This window comes from Protopterus annectens, chromosome 3.part1, assembly GCF_019279795.1.
Source record: "Protopterus annectens isolate FY-2018-M chromosome 3.part1, PAN1.0, whole genome shotgun sequence".
In the NCBI taxonomy this organism is placed as follows: domain Eukaryota; kingdom Metazoa; phylum Chordata; order Ceratodontiformes; family Protopteridae; genus Protopterus; species Protopterus annectens.
In genome coordinates, this window is record NC_056732.1 from 393,448,275 (window position 1) to 393,473,855 (window position 25,581).

Genomic DNA, 25,581 nt, shown 5'->3' on the forward strand with positions numbered 1-25,581 from the left:
TCATGACCATTTTTGTATTTGTCAAGAATCTGAGAACTTATGTAGATAGTAACCTGCCCTTCAAACAACATGCGTCCAAGGTAGTAAGAAATTTCTTCTATGTTGCACAACTTATAAGCAAGGACATGGTATCTAGGTTTAGAGAGGTCATCATACCACTGTATTTGCCCTCATCAGACCCATCGTGGAGTATAATGCCCCGTTTGATACCTACCTGACCAAACATGTGCAACAACTGGAATATCCACAAAGGTTCCTTTCAAAAAGAAGAAGGGAGTAAACACAGTATCCTATGCTGATCATCTCAAAGCCCTGTCTCTTTACTCAGTATCATACAGATATCTAAGAGGTGATCTTTGCCTGGCATACGAGGCATGCTTGGTCCCGGTTTTGGTGAACCTTCTGCACATACACAAAATAAACATCATTGAAAGTACTAGATTAAAATACCTAAATTTTGCTTGCAACATGAATAGGATATTTTGGAGGGACAGATGTGTTTCTCAGAGAATTTTCAATCTCTAGAACAGGCTCTCCATTCATGTTGATCCCTATCCCTATGTAAATGCAACTTGGACTAATGGATGGGTAACTGGAAATTCACCCCTGGTCTGGCGCCTATGTCTGTAATGGATAAAGGCAGTTAGTAAATCATCCTTTATATAAATCAATTTTGTGGGTCACATTTGGGTTGCACAGCTAGGCTTATAAGGGGCCTAGTGGTCATTAGCCTGGTATACACCTATGAACATATGAATAATGGGGTCTACTTTAGAAGACTGTAAAACAAGAAGACTGAATCCCAAAAGACTGAAAATTCAAAATACTGAATGATGGAATTTGCCCCTTCTCCACTGTTGTGCAGTCTTGGAATTGGTACATATAGTTATAAGGGGGTGTGGGGGTGCAGCCCCCAACATGAGGGATCCAGGAGGGCTTGCCCCCTTCATTAAAAATGTTCTCAGTATTTTAAATTTTCAGTATTTCAGGATTCAGTCTTTTTTTGTTTGTCAGTCTTCTGAAGTAGACCAGAATAATGATATAGATATAAGTTTTTATGTGAAAGTCTATGTAATAACATTTCAAAAGTGGGGTTTAGGAAATAACTTCAAGCAAAGCAGTAATCACCAAGAGAGAAGAAAAATGATAATATGTAAAAATGCCTCAGGAAAAACTCTCACGTGTAGACATGAAAGTGATTTGGGACACTTATGAATATAACAAAGCTGCTACCAGAGATTCATCGGGTTATATTGTAAAAAATGTTAACAGACTGAAAAATGGAAAATAATTCTGTGGCTTTCAAAGAAGTTGATATCAAAAGATAGAGAACAAGATATGTCATTTAGGAAGAGCAAGACAACAAAAAAGGAATAAAATAGAAATCCATGTGAACAAAATAAGAATGTGGCTGGCTGGTAAGGTAGTCAGAAAAGAAAAGCAAAACCCTCTGAGAAAAGAACAAATTGGGTCAAGAAGAGAGATATGCATGCTTTAGATGGAAAAGTGGTCAAAGAAAAGCAGTGAGGTGGATAATGATTTACAAAAAATATGATCTGTAAAATAGGAAGGTAAAGAAAGATAGTACTGCTAAACAAACATTTACTAGTTTTCTTGACTGAATTGATAGGTGGTTTTTCAGGTAGAGGAAATGCAAGTACTCAGAATAAATGGGGAGTCAAGCAGATATCCACAGCCTTTTACACAAAAGACATGATTCTGAAAAAAAAATCCAAAATGTCCAAATATATAAAGCAACACATTCTAGTGGGATTCAATAAAGCATTCTTAATAAGTTGCAGGGACAGCTAATAGTTTCACTAAAAAGCTTTTTTAATAGCTTAAGAAAAAAGTGTAAGACGGGAGGTATGATTTCTTTCTGCTTATATGCAGCAGAAGCAGAATACAGGGGGGGAGTATATATGGATATAGATACAGACAGATATATACTTAGAGATAGATATAGATAGATACATAGATATATATATAGCTAGGTAGATACATAGATATAAATATAGATATACGAAATTTAATCAAAGCGTGTTTTTGTTGAAGCACTGAAAAGCCTGTTTAGTTCATTGAAAATGAATAGATCTGAAAGCACCCGCTTTTCTGTGTGAAAAATCATGGAACAGTGGGGATTGTGGAAGTTGCCCTTTCCCCACTGTAGTCCAACCTCACAGTTGGTATACAGAAGTAGCAGTGAGTGTGTGGAATGCAGTGGGAAAAGAAAGTTTGTGTGTTTTTTGTTGCTTTGGTGACTTCACCTTTGATCATTTCTAGATCAGTGTTTTGTTGTTTTGAACATTTAGCTGTTTAATAAAATGTCATATGTCAATATCTATGTCTATATATTTATATACATAAATTATATATATATATATATATATATATATATATATATATATATATGTGTGTGTGTCTGTGTGTGTGTGCGTGTGTGTGTGTGTGTGTGTGTGTGTGTGTGTTTGTATATATATATATATATATATATATATATATATATATATATATATATATACGGCAGAAGGGCCAGAGAGTACCAAAAAAAGATCACCAAGGTACCAAAATGAACTTATAAAAATCCACAGGCACCACCAGGAATGAATACCCAAGTTCAAATGTAAAAGCACGGCTTTAATAAAAATGAACTGAACACACATACACTGCTGACATTAATGTTCGTAACTGATAACGTTTTCATTTAAAAACACTTCCTCAGATCTGAGGAAGTGTTTTTAAATGAAAACGTATCAGTTAAGAATGTTAATGTCAGCAGTGTATGTGTGTTCAGTTCGTTTTTATTAAAGCTGTGTTTTTGCATTTGAACTTGAGTATTCATTCCTGGTGGTGTCAGAGAGTACCAACCTATCTAGTTACTTGAGATACAAGAAAAAATAATGGAATCGATACTAGAGTTCAGAATTCTGAAAGCCAGAGGAGTATGTGATCCAAATTATCTTGGGTACAGAGTGTGAAAGTCATGTCAGGTAAAACTGAATTTAATTTCTTAACTGTAAAACCAGGATAATAAACTTGAGAGTGACTGTGCACATAGTTAACTTAAATATATCAGATCATATCCAAGTACCACAGGAAAATTAATAAAAGTAGTCCGGGACTGGGCTCTATGGTAGTGGCATGGTTGAGGCATTACCTGATGACAGAATATAAGACTGATAGTAAACAGGGTCTAGTCTGACAAAAGGATAGTCAGAAGTGTGGTATCACATGTATCAGTATTTGGACCTGCATTTTCAATATTTGTACAATTAGTGTTACCAACAGTCTGAAAGTACAATAATGGCTGATTGCTTATGACCTAAAAATATGCAAAAGTATAAATGCACATAGATACAGAAAGGATACAAAGGGACTTCATCACAGTTGGAGGATTCATCAGGAACATAGTAACTTAAAATTATTAAAGAAAGTGGTGACTAATACAGAGAAAATAGGAAAACAGCATACAGCCAAATGGGAATAGCACAAATAATATGGGATCTAAGGACATTTTTTTAGATATTTTGTTGGCAGGTAAATACATCAGAACCCATTAAAGTGTCAAGGAATTTAGGATAAATAGAAAGAAAAAGCAATGCCAGTAGAAAACAAAAATTCATTCCACTTCCTGTTTGACATCAAATATCATATGAGAGAAAAATATAACTATAATATGTACATGCTTAAATACAAGATGACTGAATAAGACAAAGGTATTTAAATACCTCTGTGGAAATCAATATTTAAATACCTCTGTGGAAATCAACAGAGTCCAAAAAGTTTTGCCTCACTAAGAATGAAAGGTCTGAAGTTGTAAACTGGAGCAATTATGCATTTTTTGTCACAAAATGTGTGCTGAAGTTGTAAAACACCCTGAATGAGGATATAGATAATGTCAGAAAAATGACGCAGGGATTTGCAAAAGTGCCTTAGTGAAACCAAAGTCAATATTTTTGACATAAAGAGTAGGGAAAAATAAGCTGGTAAGCTAGTACTAAAGAGAAAAATACAATTGTGTACACTTACTATAAATGTAGATGTTCGAGTGTATTCACTGTTGTAGTCCTGGAACACGAAGAACATCTGGAAGTTACACAATAAAAAGGAAAACTGGTAGATTATGTGGGCTGAGCAATTCTTATCAGCAGTCAAATGCTACAGCTCTGCAAAGTAAGTTCCACTTGCAAGGGGACTGGTCAATAATAGGTTTTGCTGGATACTGAGATTAGATAGGCAAATATTAGTATATTTAGAAAGAACAAGGAATATGGAAATAAAACACAGGTGAGTAAATGAAAGAATCATTAGTAGGCAGTTACAAAGCAGGGACGAATGACAATTCATTTACTGATCTGCGAAAGAAGAGATATAGACTGTACAGGCCACATACCTGCAAAGCGACAATCAGGATTCTTAATAGCGTGAGTATGAATTGTCCTATAGACAGGATTACTGAACACTGAGGAGTTCTGTGACTGACAGCAAGTTTAATTTCAAGTTTGTCAGTTTAGCCTTCCTAATAAGTTTCATTCTGAAGTCTTGATCTGAGTCACGTAGTTGTGCAAACTGTATTATTCCAAGCAAGTAATTTAATCAAACAATGTTTCTGAGTTACTCCTGAAGTTAGGCATTTGTGTTTAATGAGGGTTTTCCAGTTAACAAATGATCAACATAAATATGCATATGCAAGCACAGCCGCAAAGAAGTGCCACAGCCATATCAACATTAGTCATGATGGCAGGTCAGCTAATGAGGACTGTATAAGCATAGCAATACTAGCAGAAATCAATATTACAGATAAAATCAAATTATTAAAGGAGACACTGTTCTTAAAGAGGGCTAGAATAGCAGTAATAATGTTAAGATTCATGACTGGAATAGTGATTATGTGGCTTTATCATCTAGCCATAAATATTTTACTCATTCAGTGCATCTTTTCATGTGGTGGTGGTGCTGCAGTAGCGTTGTCGCCTCACAGTAAGACGCTGTCCGGTTCAATTCTCAGCTAGAGCATCTTCTGCGTGGAGACATGCATGAATGGACATACCTTCGTTGAAGGTTGTGCATCTAGGGCTGGTAACTCGGCACGTAAAAATCAACTACCAATCATTAGCGGACCGGAGTCCAGCTGTGGCAACCCCTAATCGGGAAAAGCCAAAAGACACAACAACAACAAAAAGTGCATCTTTCCATGCTTAACTTCAAGATATCTGAAAAAATATTAGTCTGTTGCAAGTTAAGATATCACAACATGACAGGAAAGTTCAAACTTATTGAGAATGTGTAGAAAGGTTACAACCTGCTGAGCATGCACGGCAAGGTAACTGAGAGCAGACAGGAGGTATTAAGCCTTGGTCATCTAAAAAGAAAAAAAAAGTGATAATAATGTAGGTGGTAAAGCTAGATTATGTAGCAATGACAGATTGCTGGAAATATATTATAAGAAACTAGCTACTATCAATCCAGGAGGTCTCTTTACAGGTAATACCATCTGGAAAAATTATCAGGTTGATAGTCTAAGGGCAAACTATGAAGAAATGCCAAATGTGTGGTGTTATACTTGTCAGATTAAATAATGTCATGCAACTCCAGTATTTTTTTTTATTTGTTATCAAATATATTTTAACATACCCTTGTTATGATTGTAGGTTATGTTCAAAATGAATAACATTCTGTATGTGTTTCTTCAAAACATTCACTGTGAAACAAAAAGTTTTATTTAGGTATGTGTAAAATCACTGTAATCTGAATAAGAAAGTGCAGTTATATTCATTATATTTTTTAAACATTGTTCATGTTTTATGATAATAAACAATGTATAATATTTACCTGTGCTATGAAGATAAGCTCAACAATTTCTATTTTCAACCCGATTGTCTGTATATTCATCTTAAGGTCTGTGGAAACTCAGTTCTACAATTATTTTAGAAAGGACAACCTTGTATCTATTATGGGCAAACATTTTGAAATAAATTTATGCAAATACACAAGTTCAAGTTGGACATCACTGACAGCATGTAAAAAGGAGACAAGTGTCATTAGTAATGTATCATTGAAAAATACAAATATTAAAATTTTCTGCAACCATTTTAAATGTTTCCCTGCCTGTATTCATCTAGCAAATGTAATAACATTTTCAACAGTGGGAAAATGACTGTGTGTTTCTGGGTTAAAGATGTAAGTAAAGAAGAATGTGTGTTTGTTAAAGGACTGCAGTGAGTTGGTAATTTGAGGTAAGGAAAGTGATAAGAAATTATTCTGTTTAGAAAAATTAAAGCAAATTTCAAGAAATTTATTTTTCAGACATAATTAACTGTTATAATGGTAATCTACAAGGCCAATGAATGAGGTACTTGGTATGCTTAATGTTAGTGATACACACACACACACACACACACACACACACACACACACACACACACACATATATACATATATATATCTGTGTGTGTGTGTGTGTGTGTGTGTGTGTGTGTGTGTGTGTGTATAGAAAGAGAAAGTCAGAGAGGGGGGGGGGAGTAAAAATAGCTATAAGGAAAGATATCTAATAAGACTAGATCTAGGCAGTTTTGATGTTCTGATAAGAAGAGAGTGGAAGGTAGCAATAAAGGAAAAACTCTATGGAGCATTTTTTGGGTGATTATAACTACCTTTCAACAAACTTTTACAAATATGCCTGTCTCTTGCACTATTCATTTGGTATCTTTTACCCAGTGAAGTCTGACGATAAACTTGTGACCTTTGTCTTTAAACTCCCAAAAGCTTCTACAACAAACCTCACCAAATGGCAACACTACTAAATATCAAAATTCACTTCTCACTGAAAATTCTTCGACTCTAATACAGAAGCAAGCTTCACTAAGGAATTCTACACCCACTTAGAAAAACTCATAGAGGCAGTAGTCCCTACCCAAACCAAGTATCATGGGAAATTGAAAAACAAGCCACCCCTGTGGTCATCTACCATAAATAAACTCTACATCTTCTTAAAGTATTCTTAAATTATTCCATAGATTCAAAACCAATCTTTTCAAGGATAATATCTAAAGCATTTAAAAAAACACTATCAGGTCAACTAAAGAAGCCCTTGACTTTAGACTGGCCTCTGGAGCCAAAAATAATTATAAACCCTTATTTAGCTATGTTAGAAAACTAAAAAAATACCATACATTGCTCAGAATGTATTCTTAACGGGGCCTCACATTCTGACACAAACAACATTGCCAATTTTCTTGTAAAGAAATGTAGTGCCAACTTCACCATTGAGACTTTTATTCAAACCAGAGAAATAACTAGGCCATCTAGACCCTGGGATAAGAACCTCATTTACTGACCCTCCCACCCCCCACTCCACCTGAAGAGCAAAGAAGATTTTGAACAGTGGGGGAAACAATCAGTAAAAACAATAAACTAATGATAGATAAAAATAGTCTTGATGAATTAAGAACTCATATCTTTCTGCCTCGATCTGCACCCCATTAAATAATGTTGCATTTATTGAAAGTCCAATCAGTAGAAATAGTCAAGTAATAAGAGATAAAACAGCCTTGATGAATGAAGAAGTCATATCTATCTCCCCACTAAAACTGCAAACAACATCCCTGTCTGCCCTGTATAGCAATAACAATAATAATTACCTATATTGGCAGGATACCCCACAGTTTTGCCTCCATGTCATTCCTTGCAAATCAGTTGGAAAACTCACATATAGTTAATTTATATTTGACCATAAGACCATTCCCCAAAGTTCAATCACTCATTCATAAACAGAATTTCAGGGGTGTTACTCCACTTCTGCTCCCCTCAACCTAACTGGGTTCATAACACACAGCAGCAGAACCTCTAAACCCTGAAGTAAATTTGGCTCATGAGACATATGTGAGTGCTTCTGAGGGAATCAGTTCGGTGTAGCATCAGTAAAACAGTACCCTATGTCACGAGATGGGTTGCCAATTGGCTCATTGGCAGAATCCACACTGTGAAAGTAACAGACTCTAAATCCAACTTAAGACCAGTGACAAGTGGAGTACCACAGGGTTCAGTCCTGGGTCCTCTCCTGTTTGGTATCTACTTCTCTGAAGTACAGGCTAACACAGAAGGTCTTTGGCTAACAAAGTTCACAGATGACTCCAAACTAGAAGCCATAATCAAAACTCCTAACGATGTGGACATCCTACAAAAGGGCCTCATTGAGACAGATGCCTGGTGTCAAAGCCATGGCCTCAAGCTCAATGCCAAAAAGTGCATTGTCATCCCTTTTGGTAAAAACTCTCTACCCATGAACTACCACATAGGCGGTAGTCTACCTAACACCGAAAGTGTGATAAGAGACATTGGGACACAGGTGGACAGTAGTGTCTCTTTTGATAATCACATCACCACAGTAGTCAGGAAATCCTTCCACATGGCACACCTCATTACAAAAGGTTTCTCATCCAGGAAAAAGAGGTCATTGTTCCCCTCTACTCATCACTCATTAGACCCATTATAGAGTACAGCGCCCTTTTTGGTATGTACCTCACAAGATATTTACAACAACTGGAAAGGCGGCAGAAATATCTCACAAAGAGGATTACTGGCCTCAAACAGATGCCCTATGTGGACCATCTTAAAAAACTCCAGCTTTACTCAGTCGCATATTGCCTACTCAGAGGCGATCTCTGCCTAGCATGCAAAGCTATGTCAAACCCAAAGCTGTTGGACATGCTCCACTTAAAGAAATCCCAATCCCTCTGAGCTACACGCTCTAAGGACCTAAACCTTGTCACCACAATAAACAGAACATGCTGAAGGGATAGATTCCTGTCCCAGAGACTTCCCATACTCTGGAACAAACTACCTATCTATGTCAAACAAAGTTCCTCATTAGCACACTTCAAGAAAAATCTTGATGATTGGATGGGAGATAGAAAATTCACCCCGGGGATCAATTCTGTGGCTCTGCTTGACAGGGGCACAGGAAAATAATTTTCTTGGGTGACAAAAGCCAGGGTACTGTTTGGCTAAGTTTATATAGGCCCTAGGGCCAATAGCCTAGTACCTACCTATGAACCTATGAACCTATAAATATCACTCTTACAAGGTGCATGTTAGAGTTAGTGCAATATTGTTTAGCTCAAAATTATTTTATTAAAATGGCAAGATCTACTTTCAACAGTGAAGTGTAGAACACCGGCCACATTTGGTCAGAGTTATGCCAAACTGCCCACAGATTACTTTGAAATTGTTTTCATGTATCAGGGTGATTACTCTATTCACAATGTTGTGATATATAAATGTACATTAGTGGCTTTTTCTTCATATGCAATGGTCAAGAGACCAATTTCCAATATTTTCATAAAAGATCATTTCCAATATTTTCATAAAAGACAACACAATGATGTCAGTGCTGAATTTACTTAAATATCCAACACAGTGCCATTCCCTGTTTTACTATTTCCCTGTCTGTATGTAAGGATAAGCTTGCAATCACATGCCACAAGAAGTCTATGGCTGACAACCCATTTCTGAAATCCACTGATCTACATTCTTTGCATTTTATTAAGTCTTTCCCATGTGGAGTATCAACAGGAGAGAAAAAAAAAACTGCTGTAAGAAAGCAGATTTCCCCAGAGCAGCAAAGGAGATCACTGAAGGCTTATTGGTTAGGGGCTGTCAATATAACCTCATAGAAGAGGCATATATAATAAGGCCGTGAGCAAGTTTGAGGATAGTATTTTCCGGGAAAAGCAATCAAAATGAGATCTGGTTTGTGATTAAGTATACCCATAGGGTTGATACAATTTGGGTGATTAGGAAAATGTTTAGATAGTTTTGGAGAATAATGCCCTGAGAAAGGTATTACATTTTCACTTAAAATTAGTTTAAAAGTTCACTTCACCCACTCAGGTACATTTGAGTCCAAACCTGATGTGGGTGCACCCGGGCCTATTTCAGTATACTTTTATATTCTTCCAAAGAGGGAAAATATCATTAATAAAAAGTGATTTGTAGTTAAGACTGGCCATGCCTGTCTGAGCAATCATGCTGTATATGCCCCTTCCAGTTCCTATTGGTTATTTTACATAATGGAGACAAAAAGAAAAATCAGGAACATGTTTATGGCATTCAAGAGATGTCAGAAATGTTATCTGTCAGCAAACTGACCTCCCAATTCCAAGAAAAACAGCTCTAAACCAAAGCTTTTGAATTTATTTGTGCTTTTTTGGATTAAGAACAAATATAAATATTTTAGAGATGCTGGAAAATACAGACACCTAGCCCAATAAGAATTATAAATTAAGGGTAACACGCTCATTCACTTTGATCAAGTAACATAGCAGAAGGAAATATAAAGTAACTTTACTGAAATATGCAAATTTGCAAATAGTCACAATAATCTCGTTAGCTCTAACAGAGTCTAAGCTCTTATATAACAGACATCATAGTACCCTGTGTTTTCATAACTAAGATTATCAAGTGACATAATGAATGAACTAATCTGTTATCAACACAAGTAGAAAGTATAGCAAAAAGCAGCACTCCCTAGCCACATTTGTATTCCATAATGATATGATGTTTCTTCAAATGGCATGAATGTTTGATAATTATGTGAAACAAGAAAACAGCTTGATTGGTGCATGCATTTTGAAATTACTATATTAAGTGGTGGCGTGTTCATTTAAGTTTCACTTCTCAGGATAAAAACGCTCAACTAAAGTTTACTATTAAAATCGTTTTACTTTATATAGCTATCTGTTTTGTGCTTTGTTTTACTTATCCATCTGATACATTGGTTTGTGGTCATTTACACGACTTTTTTCAGTGTACACTCTTGGATTATTACAAGCATATGTCAGCTTGTTCATGTGATATCTAACAAGAATCCTGTTATTTTGTGATTTACACACGAAAAATGTCTATGTCATTATTACAGATGTATTTGTTGATTTGTTCATCTTTCACATCCTGTAAGAATTAAACATTTGTCTTTGCTAATTTGTATAAACACATATTTGTCATTGCTAATGTGTGGTTTATAGCTAAAAAAGCAAAGTGAGTAAGTGAGTTAGTAAGCAAGTAAATAAATACATTTCACACCCTAAATTACATTTAGAAGCTTCTAAGGTTCTAAAGAAAAGACACCTGCCCCAGGGTTCAGCAAGCCCTGCAAGGCATGCAGGAATAGTGCAAGAGCTGCTGCAGGCAATATGTCTGACATACGATCCAGGAATGAACTCCCGGGACGTGCACGAGTGCTCCTGCATGACGGACACAGTCCTTGTATGCTTATTACCTCATTTGCTGGTGAAAACCATGCAAATGAGGTGAATTAGCAATCCAGGAAGCAGGCAGGTGTCCGTGCAGGAATAGTGTAGACTGCAGAAATGTATTCAGCCAGTAACTGAATACATTTCTGCAAACTACAAATTGGAGGCATGACGGCTCATACAAAAGCATGTATTATAAGGGTTAGGCATGCCAAAGGCCAAATATATGGCCATAGGCATGAAAACTAGTTTCAAAATTATAAAAAAATAACTTTTTTTCCTGGCCGATTTTAGCCATTTAAGCATAGGGCAGCGGTGTGCAAACGGGATCGGCCTGAAAATAATAAAAAAAACTGGAAATAAGCTTTTAAACCAACATCATCATTTTGCCATAATAGTCAATGGCATGCATAACACAACAAGACCAATTGTATGCAAATGAGGGCAATGATACTGAATTACAGATTTCCCCTCAGTGCTAGCTTGCACCCAACCATGTAGGTGCAGTAATAACTTGGTGTAAGCCTAAGAACTAGATGACTTCATAAGGGGTTTGTCATGCATGCTGTAAGCTTATTGGAGCTCTGTGGACCGTGTTTGCCCTTAGCTAAGCACAGCTAAGGAAGGGGGTGTCTGGGGCTGCCTAGCAGTGTTTACATTGCGTAAACAGGTATGCACGCCGTGCACCAGGTTTTAAACAGAACAAAAAAAAATAAACCAGGAAGTAGCAGCTCCATTCACGTCTGACCACTGGATTTATGCGTCGTGCCTTGGGGCATAAACAAGAAGGCAATGGGAAGGAAAAACAGCAGTAGGAAGGTAATCAATGAAAACTAGTATAGCTGGCAGGTGAAATGTATCAGAATCAGCCAAGTACACAGCCAGCATCCCAGCTCAGCCCAGCACACTACTATAAACTATGCAAACACCTTTAACTCTGTTTTTTCCCACAAACCCTATACCACTGGTGTACACAAATGGGGAAATTTTACCTAACAAAAGCAACAAAATGATAGGGGCTGCTTTTGTTCTCATAAATCAATATGTAGAAGAGGCTGAGGGTGGTGAGGATGAGAATGTTGATGACCAACCCACAGTGAGGGGAAGGAGAAGTGTGTATAGACCCAGGGTAACCTATCAGGGGCTACATGAGCTGGAGATAGTGGAGCGCTTTGGGGTGGACAGAGACCTCCTGCAACAAATTGTTGAGCTGTGCCTGCCATGCCTCACACATAGAACCAACAGAGGGGAGCCATTCCCAGTGGATGCCAAGTTATGTGTAGGCTTAAGAGTACTAGCTACAGGTACCTTCCAAAGGCCAACTGAGGATATCATGTGGAGCTCACAGGCATCAGCATCCGGGGTACTCCACCAATTCCTGGATGCCATGTCAGCACATTCCGGTGAGCACATATATTCCCACAACACCTGTGAGGCATTTCCCAGCAATATGCGCCTCTTCCACCAAACAGCAAAATACCCTGAGGTAGTGGGTGCTATAGACTGCACGCACATACACATCAAAGCACCACCCGGTGAGTGGGGTAGGGTCTACATAAATCGCAAGGGCTTCCACTCCATCAACTAACAGGTCATGTGTGATGCCCATGGCATTATAATGAATGTGTGTGCTGGCAGCCCTGGAAGCTATCATGGCTCCCACATCTGGCATATGACACAGCTGTACCAGAGATTTGCCAGTGGGGACATCCCATATGGCCACCTAGAGGGGGATGCTAGTTGTGCACTGGAGCTATGGCTGATGACACCCATCAGAAATGCACACACACCTGAACAAGAACTCCAAAATGAGGCACACGCACAAACCAGAATCATAATAGAGCATTTGTTTGGGATGCTCAAGTCACAGTTCCAGTGGCTGGATATATCTGGTGGAGCCTTGCAGTACTCTCCAGCTACATGTACCCAAATTTTCATTGTATATGCCATGCTACACAATATGATCCTACAGAAACAGCTGCAGCAGGAACAGCACAGGGCAGGGCCACACAGCCCCCCACCATTGCCAAGGCCAGCACAGGCACAGACTGACTTGGAGGAGGAACGACCTGAGCCTGCCCCTGTAGGCAGAAGGAGGTTTGCCCAGTATGCCCAGGACTTGGCAAAGAGGCAACGCATAGCACATACACTGACATGGTAGGAACCCAGGGAATGACACCTCTCTCTGACTCGCACATACAGTAAAAGGGATGCCAAACATGACACCACCTGTACTTAACCATATATAGGGAGTGTACTATGTGCACCCGACATAGTCAGCCCTCCAGCACCATCCTCAATACTGGCACAGCCACAAGGTAAGTCACTCTCCCTATCAATTGCTGAATGGACTAGTATGTTCTGATAGTTGTATCTATAGTATGGACGTGAGCATGCAAGGGAATCGGGTGGCGGAATGGGATGTCAACAGATAGTAGACACCTATATGTGCAGCATGAAATCCATAACAAATACTGGTGTCAATATAGTAGGCAGTACTAGACGAGGTGATAAATCCCACTGCAGGACAAGCGGAGAGCCAAATGTGTGTCCATAGGACACACACATGCATGCCAGTGAAGCTCGCATACCCAATAACAGTCTCAGCCAGCAGGACAGGTGTACACAAACACAAAGAAAGGCTGTCACAAGGCCTCTGATTAATGGCAATGGGGAAAAGCCCCCCTCCAGACTTACACAGACAGACTACAACAGGTCAGGCAGTTGGATGTTAGTTCTGAAGGGTAAGAAGTCTGAAACTGAAATGTAGGTCAATAAAACCTAAGATCTGTACTACACTGATATGCCTCTAGTCTGCATGATATGTCAGAATACTGAATTAAATGGAAGCCAATAGAGTACCTGAAATACCAGTACATTCACAACAAATATTTACAGTTGTCAGGTGTGCCCCCCCCCCAATCCTATGTAGAAATGTAGTAACATGTACATGTGGGTATACTAACAGTGGTGCACAGATTATCTAAGCTGGCCAAATTAGCAGGATATATTGTTGCACATGTATAATATGCAGGGCTCTGTGTGTTAGGTTGGTGTATATTGTATACTGTGTGGAAGTGGTCAACATGTAGGCATGGAGGGTTGTGTTCTGATGGCCTATGGTCAGTACTGTTGATAACAGGGCCAAGTTCTGACAACTGCAGTGCCAAACAAAATGTATCCCAGCAAGACTCAATCCAGCAGTAATCCATACTAATTGTTCTGATGTAATATCTGTCGCCATCTGAAAGATGGACATGGCATGAATGTGGGCCCAGACATACACGTAGTACACCAGTAGAAGTACCCTAGACAGAGAGTACATAAAATGCAGCTGTCAACTGCACACACCTTTGGAATTGTACATACAGGTTAGCAGCACATTAGTTGTCTGTGTAGTATGGAATACTGATATAGTCTGGCCAAACACTGCCAGACCACAAAAGGCACAGGTATGAAGTATTGAGAAACTGCTGATGTCCCCACACAAGCCAGCATAAGCGGAATGCTCCATGTATATCTCTGAGTCAGCTGCAAGAAGCTTCCATAGCACATATGCACTCAGCTCACCCCACCATCAGCCACAGGTTCATCACAGTCATATACTTCCTGTTGGGAATGAGTACAATATGACCCCCACTTCTGTATGGGAATACCCACAGGATGTGGCATGCTGAAGAGGTGACCCATCCAGGTGTGTCCCTAGCTGTAAGCAGCACCCTGCCACCATCCACATCAATGGATTAATAAGGACAGAAGCTATTGCCATTTACACCTTGCACACCTACCCTGTCACCCCAGGGGAATCCAGTGGCTTGCAGCCTGGGACTGTAGGAGTGACAGAATGCACTGGCCTGCTGCAGATGGCCTGCATCACTACCAAATGCCCTACAGTCCTCTGTCAAAGGCCTGTGTTTCACCCGTACTGCCAATAAATGTTATATCATGGAGTCCCAAATAACGGCATAACACAGTCCACAGAACACAAATGCAAGGCCATTTTGACAAATCCCAGTATCATGTCCACCATGTCCTACTGCATGAACTGTGGACATTCCCTAAATACTGCTGGGATGAAGTGATAGGGACACTTATCAGATATCACTTGCATAATGTTAGGATGAGGATAGAATAACAGAGGGGGGGTAGAAGCATGGGCGCCATGGAGTGTGTGAAGTTTGAAACTCTGATGTGTGCCCATACTATCCCTGCCTGCAAACCCAGGAATGGGTGGCTACAAACCTGCTTGTAAACCACAGTGTAAAGGGGAAATGACCAGATATATGAGCCCTGCCTCTGGGTAACCTGGGTGAATCTGTTCAGCTGAGAGGATATGGCCATTCTGTCACATCATTAGATGTACAAGCATGGGATCCTCAGCCACCACAGTACCAAGGTACTGGACAATTTAGACAGACCCATCAGCAAATGTCTGCAACTTCCCCTCCAGAATGGCATGAGTGTGCAATAATATGTAGGCTGCAGACCACAATATTGGACACAGCTTAATTCATCTTGTATTCCCCAGGAAATTACTATGAGCAAATAAGTAGATCTGTCAGTAGTTGACATAATACATTACAGTGTAAAACAGTACATATGTCTGAATGTCTCTGCTAACACCAAAACCATGTAGTACAAGCAGCACAGACACAATTAGTTACAGTATCCCACTATCCTTTGCCCATTGTGACTCCATATTGTCAACCTATCTACAGATATCCTGCAGAAACAGGTTGCTAGATGTAGGTGTAGAACAAAAATGCCTGCACTGGAGTACAACCTACCTGGAATGAAGTCACACATTCAATACAGAAGGTCATACTGGGCACGCTCCCACACTTGGAGAACTGAAGCCCATGTCTAACAACAAAATACAGAAGGGTCATACTGGGCATGCTCCCACACTTATAATGAAGCCCATTTCTAACAACAACAGTGGACTATGCATATCTGTCATTCGCAGATGTCTGTGCACACACACCACATTGCACACCAGTCATTCTTTGCCCAAACATCAGATAGGAATACACACATATATCCAAGGACAACACACTATAATAGGTCAAACACACACAGAGATGTGGGGAAGAGAGAGACAGACAGTGACAAAAAGCTGCCCATCATGAGGTCTGTCCCACCCACCACACATCCAATTGGCCAGTATCACATGATGTGCCAATGTCTATCACTGCAGACATTTGCGTATGGTAGCCCTCAGCACTATAGTGTCTGTGGTGCTTGTGATAACTGTGTAACATGACAGTACAAGTCATTATTCTTCTAGCATGTATACACAGTCCTGTCAAATGTAAAGTTGTGTGTGACTGAGTGTTGAGTGTGTGTTTCCAGAGTAATGGTTTATGGCCCATTATACCATGACCCCCCCCATTAATATTCCAAAACGTGTACGCTGATTGGTCAGCGTGCACATTGTAAATCGACTTATACTAATGGAAAAAGGTCCGGTCACCCGGACTTTTTCCATTAGTATAAGTCTTTTTTAAAACACTGTCTCGCTATGTTAAAGGAGTTTAACATAGCGACACATGTTTAAAAAAAGCAATGAAGAGCTCCATTGCTTTTTATAAAGCTGTCTCGCTATGTTAAACTCCTTTAACATAGTGACACAGTGTGTAAAAAGCAACAGAGATCTTGCTTTCTCCGTTGCTTTTTTTTTAAACCTGTCTCGCTATGTTAAATGGGTTTAACATAGCGAAACAGCTTTAAAATAAGCAACGGAGATCTCCGTTGCTTATTTTAAACCTGTCTCACTATGTTAAACCCATTTAACATAGCGAAACAGTTTGTAAAAAGCAATGGAGATCTTGCTTTCTCTGTTGCTTTTTTCAAAACTGTCTCGCTATGTTAAATGGGTTTAACATAGCGAGACAGCTTTAAAATAAGCAATGGAGATTCTCCGTTGCTTTTTTTAAAGCTGTCTCGCTATGTTAAACCCATTTAACATAGCGAAACAGTAAAAAGCAACGGAGATCTTGCTTTCTCCATTGCTTTTGCCTACAGCTCTGATGTACTGCGTAGGCATGCGGAGTACATCAGAACTTCCGCGGAATACCAGACAGCTGCGGAAGGGCAGCAAGGAGGCATTATACAATGTCATTATTTAAGAAAAGTAATTATTTTTTTTTCCTTAAATAATGTCATTGTATAATAGCAATAACCCACGCCGGGGTATTCCCCATGGTTGGCTTTGTTTGATCCCTTGGGCTTCGCCCTCGGGACCAAACCACGACAACCGTGGGTAAATCCAGCATTACCCACACCCAGGCGTGGGTTATTGATATATTCACACACACTGCACTCCCCATTGCTCTAGTTTAGCTAGCCTGCTGATGTCAGTCACCTTGAATTACCCTTTTGGAGAAGGATCATCCTGATAAGCTCTGCGGTGCATGCAATAACTGCATAATGCTATAGTATAATGTACTAGTTAGGTAGGAGTTCTAGTCCCAAACATGGCAACTATGAAACTCTGTGTGTGTGTATATGTGTGTGTGTGTGTGTGTGTGTGTGTGTGTGTGTGTGTGTGTGTGTGTGTGTGTGTGTGTGTGTGGGGAGCAATGATGTTGAGGCCATTCATAGACACTACACCTCCCATTGCCCTACTTTAGCAAGCCTGCTGATGTCATTCACCTTGAAATATACCTTTGGATAAGGGCTAGCCCTATAGGTTCAATGGTGTGTGTGATAATTGTGCAATGCTGTAGTGTAACATGCTAGTTAAGTAGAAGTTCTAATCCCAGAGATGGCAATTGTGAAACTCTGTGTGTGTAGGGATCAATGATTATGAGGCCATTCACATTCACTACATCTCCCATTTCCCTACTTTAGCAAGCCTGCTGTTGTCATCTACCTTGAAATATACCTTTGGCAAAAGGCTAACCCTACAAGCTCCGTGATGTGTGCCATAAATGCGGGACAATGTAATAGAAGTAACTAGACAGCTGTGGGTTTGAATCTCATCTATGAAAAGTGTTTGTGTGTGTATGTGTGTACCTCAAAGATTTTGTCTCCATTTACAGCCAGTACACATCTCAGAGCCTGAATTTAGCAGTCCTACAGATATCATCAACCTTACAAGTATCTGTTGTGAAGCTTATACCATGTCAGGTCAGTGGTGCATGTGGTAAATGTGTAATGTAATGGTTCGTAAAGGTTGTTAGATAGAGGTTTGAACTTCACCCCTCGTAAATACATGATTAGGGTAAAATTATTTTTGCGATCTCTCACCCTCTACATCACACAATGCCAGTATTTACAAGGGCTGGTGATGTTCCTCGCCTTAGAAGTATCTTGGGACAAGATACATACAATAAGCTACATGGTGTGCATGATAAATGTAGTACACTATTGTAGCAATGCATAGCTGAGTAGGGGTTTAAATCTCAGTACTGGCAAGTGTGTGCGTTTTTGTTATCATTATTCTGTGTGGAGATTGCTCTGATTGTGTAATGACAGGATGCATTCTGGGGTGGGTTTTGCTAAATTATTATATTGAGAACCTGCTATATGTCACAATGTCCACCTTACAAGGACAACAGATGTCAAACAGCAGAGAGACTGGTGTAGACAATCCATAGCCCTACATGTGACATTATGGATTGGTGAACAATATAGGCAACCCTGGTATTACTCAGAGAACACTATCTACTTATGTCTCATATACAAACACACTTGGCTAGGCAACAACCATTATATTTATTTATTTTATTTTATTTTATTGGAGGCATGTAACCTTTTTTACAGTTGTTATAAAAAAAACTAAACCCGGGACAGCCGAAGAAAGAAAAAAAAAAAAATATACAAAAAAAACAAACAAAAAGCTAAAAATCACAATAAAATAAAACATATAAGCAAAAAAGAAAATAAACCTACAGCAAGTTCTAAATGCAATACAGTTCAGTGGGAGGCTTAGCACAAATATACTAGAAGAACAAATACAGTGCTAGGAGAAAGTAGAAAATAACAAAGAAAAAAGAATGTTGAAAAAGATAATGAAGGACAATTGAGATAAAGAAGGGATTCATCCATTTAAAAGAAGAGAGTTCTGAGAGGGGAAAATGGTTAGTCAGGAAGGTAAAAGGAGAGCTGTCCAGTGTTTGGTAAGGAAAAGGGTTAGTACAGCTTGTTGGGGTTTGGTTTGAAATAATGTTTAAATAGTTTTAAATTGAGTGAAGTAGTGGTAGTTGCGGTGGTAGTGGAGGGAATGTGGTGGTTGGTTGAGGTATATTTGGAGGAAGGAATGGTGAGATATTTGATTAGAAGTGAGTTGTTTGATTTTGAAGTTTTAAGTTGTATTTGAGAGGGTTTTATTTTTTTCTTATTTTGGGGGTGTTGTTAGGAGAGAGAGCATAGAGGTGTTGTTGGTAGGGGCAAAAGTAAGTGGGGATAGTAGTAAGTTGGTAAGATGTAATTAGATAGGGTAAAGACAGCCAGCCTAGTTGTTTAATATAAGACAATGAAAAGTCCTATAAATGTTGTTGTATGATTGTATGAATGTTGTATGTTGAAGTTAAAGTTAAGGTTATTTGTAAGAAAGGGTAGAAAAAAAGTGGAGTAGAGTAGTGATATAGTAGGGATGTAGTTTTAGCTTGGTAGTTTTAGAAAGATTTGATTCTAAAGAAGAGATTCTTTAGAGAGAACCTTTTTTTTCTGTTTATAATAGAGTATTGCAGAGAGTTAATTTGTATTAATTTTTAATGTTGTAAGATAGTAGTAGTTTGGTCTGGAGAGTTGGGGGTACCATCATTGGATGTAAGTGAAGATGTAGAAGGGGACTAGTGTGGTGTTGTGTGTGTGACAGAAGTTTGGTTTTTTTGGTTTTAGAGAGAGGAGGGAGACAGATTAGAGAACCATTGTAGTAGTAGTAGTGAAGGTATTTTGTGAGATTGTGCAGCTTGTGTTTGTGTTGGGAGAAAAAATTGGTGGTGTTGTCATCTGCATATTGAATACAAGTTGATTGAGGAGTGGCTAGATAAAGGTCATTTATAAAGTTCCCTGCATATTGCCCACCAATAGTAACTACAGTGTGATTGCAGTGGACTACATGCCTGTTGACCACAATGCTGCCACTGACATTAGAATGTACTGTGATGTGTAATGACTCCTGACTGTGTGTTATCTAGCAAGTAAAAGGAAATGGCACCCTGTTCCATCCATACAATAGGCAAATAAATGCTTACAGTGGTCCTTTGCTATGTTCCCCACTGGACACCTGCAATGACTGTAGAGTCTGCAGATGTAACCCACAAAGGGAATACCATGCCTTATACACATGCCCTCTATGGACAGATGCCACTAACTCCACTGAATACCTGTATCATGCTGTCAATGCAGGTGCAAGCACAACCTCAGTTCCATAGCCAGGTCTCACCACATGAGGTCAGGAATGCCACATCAGATGATAACAATCTGTCCACACAACATGCCCCAGAGAACCAAAGTACACTTCCACATGTCACACAACATGCATGTGGGATGTGCACAACCCAGACACTGTCCATGTTATGGAATATAGATCACATGCATGGCAAGCATTGCACAGTACAGGACACCCACAATAGTAATGCAGATAAGTGGATGGTGAATACAATACCCACCTGTGTGGGCCAATCCAGGGACTGCACCCCTGTGCCACACTGGAGACCATTGTCATCTGGCCTGATGCCAAGGTATTCCCTTTGCCTAGTCTTGTACACCCTTCTGGCACAGTCAACTACTACTCACCTGTAAAGCAATGAACCCATGCATGTCAGTACTGGCAAGTGTGTGTGTGTGTGTGTGTGTGTGTGTGTGTGTGTGTGTGTGTGTGTGTGTGTGTGTGTGGAGATTAATGATTTTGAAGCCATTCACACTCACTACACCTCCCATTGCCCTACTGTAGCATGCTTCCTGATGTCAGTCACTTTGAAATAACTCTTTGGCCATATATCAGCCTGATAAGGTCTGTGGTGCATGTGGTAACTCTGTAATACTACAATATAACAAACTAGTTTGGTAGGAATTCAAATCCTAACTGTGCAAATCATGATGGTTTGTGTGATTCCCTGAGACAGTGTGGTTATGTCTTCCTTAACACCTGCTTTTGTGGACAGTCACATGTACTACACTTCCCTTATCCCTCCTTTATCACTTTTGTGGACAGTCACATGTACTACACTTCCCTTGTCCCTCCTTTATCACTTTTGCTGATATCACTCACCTTCAAAGATACCTTTGGAAAGCTCTCTAACATGTAAGTTCTGTGGCAAATGCAATAACTGCATGACAATGTGATAGCAATACATAGTCAGATAGGGGTTTGAAACTCAGTACTGGTAAGTATGTGTTATCAGTGGCCTGTGTGGGTGTTGGGTGATTGTGTAATGACAGAGTCCATTACAGTGTGAGTTTTGCCACATCATTATATTGAGGAGCTACATGTCCCACTGTCAAGATTACAAGGCCAACATTTTCCAAACATTGTAGAGATTGTTGTCGGATATCCTCAGCCATATATGTGTATAGCCATGTGCAGTTACCATGTGACAGTATGGATTAGTACACAATATAGGCAACTGTCATAATGCCCAGATGCCACTCTCCACCCATAGATCATACACAAACATGCTTGGCTCTTACTCTCCTACTCCCTTCCTTTCTTACTTTGTCTCTGTCTGTCTCTCTCACTCCCTCTCTGGTGGATGTGGAAAAGTACACCTGCTTTGCTTAGGCAGCAGATTGAGTTTTGTAAGTGATGCTCATGATCAGCTGATGGCCTAAGCATGAATTGCAGTCCCCCACTAGCTAACTGCATGTGGAACAGCTGTGGTATCATTCCTATAGCCAATTGCATGGAAACACACTCCTATAACTAAGCACTTCATGTGGGTGTTGCCCTTTTCCTTCACTGTAAGCATGACTTCATGTGGGTATTTGACAAACAGCATCAGAGAGGGTAGGTGGATATACCTCTTACAACATACACTGTGGAGACAGGCCAACAAACAGGAGGGGGATGTTCCAGACATGAGGACAGAATGTAAGTATTGCTCTTCTACATTTGCAGTAATGTTGGTTTCACAGGGTTTGTGTGGATATGGCTGTTCAACATGATTTAATATCTGTCATGACAGTGTTATGTAGTTGAGGAAACTCTCACCTGTAGGGTTATCTGCAGACTGGCCAGTGTTTGGAGTCTTACATGTGTTGTGTTACTCACACATTTCCTATCTTTAGAAATTCAGTAGCATAATCTGAGGATTGCAGTCAGTACATGGTGAGAGCCATGTGAGTTATTGACTTCATATCGCTCAGACGACGTATGTCACAATAAACCTGTTACACCAGTAAATGTATGGGTTTATCACAGCAACATGTCAACATTGGCCCTGTGATTGTGCCTTCAGCCACAATTCTGTCAACTTTTGTACATATGTCATGCAGTAAGAGGTGCATATGTTCAGTACATCATTATTTACTGACATCATAACTGATAACAAACCAGTGAGATATCAGACTGCTAGACATGTTATGCATAGCAGGCCTTATATTTGAGGACAAAACCTGGACATTCTGTTGTAGTGTGTACAGCAGTAAAGTCTGTGTACTTCTGTTGATTCTTGATAGAGTGTGTATTGTGAATATGTACCTTGGCCTGTGTACAGACTGTGGTAGATGTCATTGTTCTTCGTCCTGTTCTAGCTGATGTTGCATGCTGCTCCAGTGTATGGTACCCTATTGGCATACATGTTTGTAGGGCCAGACCAACACATGTCCCATACCACAGTCAGGCATTGAAATACACTGTGTATTGGCCCAGTATATGTAGGGTTAGTGTGTGAGTGGCACATATGAGGATAGTGTTGTTCACACAGTCCATATACTATAATATTAAGTATGCTTACTATATGTGACTGTGGCTGTGTTCAGATTGATTGTGGGTATGCACTTTCACACAGGTGTCTGTTACTCCATGCTGTTACATGCCTGTAGAGGCTGCTATATTTACAGGTACATGTGTATTCCCCCATAAAAAATGTAGGCCAGTGTTGTGGCAGTCTGCCTGTAGTTTGCACAGTGCTTTGTGACATGCTTAGCAGCTCAGTGTATTTACCCAGTGTGATGTTATGTCCAGATATTTGTCAGATGTACTGTTGCTCGGCCACCATAATGGTTGTGTATGCCTGACAAAGCTGTGAGATGCTGTACAGATGTATGTCACTAACTAGTGGGTAGTATGTGGGCTTGTGACCTCTGCCCCAGCAGTTATTATGTGTCAGGACAGACAGGAGTGTGTGAATGCATAAACTGTGTGAGCTTATCTATTCCAGTATTTTCATGATTTCCCCATTTACATGGCTGTAAACATCCACTTTCTCAGGCTTGGTCCATACGTCTTGCACTAAGGGGTTCTGTGTATACCTCTGGACTGACTAGAGTGTGTCAGACTGTCCACATTTATTGGTCATATCTCTACTGTATTCCACAGGATCATTACTGTGATTTGTGTGGTACTGCACTATGATGATCTTATGATGTCTGTCAGTAGCTGATGGCGTACATGTCAATATCAGATGTGACTTCCCACACATTTCTGTTAAGACAACCCCTGTTACAGTAGCAAGATTCTACATTTATACCTGCAATAATTACATGACATCCCCTTGCACTAAGAGGTTGTGACTATTGGTGCTGAGGTATGACTCCACTACATGTTATGGACATACATTATACATATATATATATATATATATATATATATATATATATATATATATATATATATACATATATATATATATATATATATATATATATATATATATATATATATATATATATATATATATATATATATATATATATATATATATATATATATATATATATATATATATATATATATATATATATATATATATATATATATATATATATATATATATATATATATATATATATATATATATATATATATATATATATATATATATATATACATACACATACATCTATGCAGATATATCTATATATGACCATATATATAATGCAATATACAGATGTATATAAATACATATATATATGTGCATGTACATGTATATATATATATATATATATATATATATAATATTATATATGTGTGTGTGTGTGTGTGTGTGTGTGTGTGTGTGTGTGTGTGTGTGTGTATATGTATATATATATATATATATATATATATATATATATATATATATATATTTATATATATATCCATGTCCGTGTTATTTGTACACGAGTGTTATATTTACCTTCCCAGACGTATCCCACCACCATATTTATCTATGTGTTTATATAGATATAACAACATGCTGATTCAACAATATGTCCACTAACAAGTACTACACAATTGTAAGTCAAAGCAGTTGTTCAGTACTATTCAGTATGTGTTCTAACAGATATATCAGAAAAAAAACAACAAACGTTTTCATAGCTGTGATGGCTTAGTGGTTAACTGCTCTGACTGTAGTCTACAGGGTCCTGGGTTCAAGACCTGCAAGGAATGTTTATTTTGTTGCTAGGCAGAACAAGTACTGTTGGATACAGAGTGGTTAAGGCAGTTTTGAGCAGCTTTAAGCGGGTTTGCACAGGTTTGCCAGACAGTAAGCGATGCTAATGTATGGTTAAACGTATAGGTGCTTAAACTGTTTCAGCTTTGCTTACCAGTGCATAAATCTGCTTAGCATTTATATTTCAGCAACACTGAAACCTGCTAAGCATGGCTCAGCCCTGGTAACCAGTGATCACATTCCAGTCTGATAAAATAGCAGGGTAATGACTTCTTTAATAAGTGTATTTAATTCCATGTACATAACATGCGTCTATATGCTGTCATTACAGTAGTAAGCAGTGTGAGTCTACTGTCTGGGACACCTGAGTATATATGGCTTGAACAAAACTCTTTTCCATTTGAATGTATTTCATACATGGGTAGTGTCCCAGGTTATATGCAGTCACACTGGCCTGTAGTGTATCATTACTTTACTACTGTTGACAGTGCTTTCCCAAGTAATAGTGGATTGCAGATTGCAGTACTGGAACCAAACACCCCCGCATGCAAAGATGAACAGTGAGTCCTCACCATCGTGTTCTTAGTGTGTGAGCTGTGTGTCTTTAAGCATTTGCTACTGGATATTGATCTGACATATGGATATTAACTGCAGACTACTGTGTGTATAGAACATGTCATTGAGGGCTGCTGTCATGTAGTAATGTCATACCTATCAGTGTCAGACATCTATCTGTCAACACATTCATCCTAATGCATAACCAGTTGGCTAGCTGATATCTG